Source organism: Thecamonas trahens, assembly GCF_000142905.1.
Source record: "Thecamonas trahens ATCC 50062 unplaced genomic scaffold supercont1.22, whole genome shotgun sequence".
Lineage (NCBI taxonomy): Eukaryota > Apusomonadida > Apusomonadidae > Thecamonas > Thecamonas trahens.
Genome location: NW_013657658.1, coordinates 1 through 1030, shown reverse-complemented (window position 1 = coordinate 1030; position 1030 = coordinate 1).

The following is a 1030-nucleotide window of genomic DNA, read 5'->3' as shown; positions in this document are numbered from 1 at the left end:
TACGGACCCCCCGGATAAAATTTTGTGCGGCTGGCGCTCCCCTTCCCTACCATGCACCATCGGGGGGGGGGGGGGGGGGGGGGGGGTGATACCGCGCATGTGCCCCCGGCTCCAGACGCCCACCGTTGCGACTTACAGGATCGCTCCGCGTTTGCCGGCTATGTCACGGCCGCGGTCATCATTATCCTCCTCGTCTTGCCTGCTGTTGCCGTTCTGCCTGGCATCATGCTCGCCCGCAACATCACCCTCTTTGTCGCCACGCGGCGGTCAGGCGGACGCGTCGGCGCGGCTGACCAGCGACTCGGGCACCTCGATCGCTGACGTCTTCCGTGTCCTCTCGGTCGTTCTCTTTGACATCGAAATGATCCAGCCGGCGTGTTACGTCGATTCAACCATCGACATTGGTGACATTGTCCTCGGCATGTTGACTCTCCTCGCCATCGCCGTCACCTGCGTCACCATCGCCTCGCTCGTCTTTGCTGCCTGCGGTCATTCGGTCGCCGCCCGTCTGCGGTGGCAGCCGACCAACGACGATGGCGATGGCAATGACGAAGACAAGGCTACAACACCAAGCGCAGGCACCAGCTTGGAGATCGAGCTCATCTCGGACGCTGCTGCCGACTCGAAATACTCGGGAAAGCAGGAGGCATCGTCCAGCACCGAGAGCCACGACGAGAGTTGGTTCGCCTCGTTTGCGAGCGCGTCGAAGCCAGTCACAAGTGCCACCATCAGCCAGCGAATCTGGTAGCGGACGTCGATGGCGATCTGGTCCTCGCGTTTCTGGTTTACTACCAGGTTGCGCTGCGGGCGTGCCAGGCTGTGGTGTGCCAGGAGGAGACAACCGACGCGGCGTCACCTGAGAAGCGGCTCATCATTGAGCTGGGCACAGTGTGCTACGAGGGCTCACACACTACTACCGCCGGCATCGACTGGGCACTGCTCATTGTTTTTGTGGCCGGCCTCCCTCTCATCGCGTTCATCGCCCTCACCCGTGAGTACCTTTGCGGGAGCATCAACTAGCTCGACAATG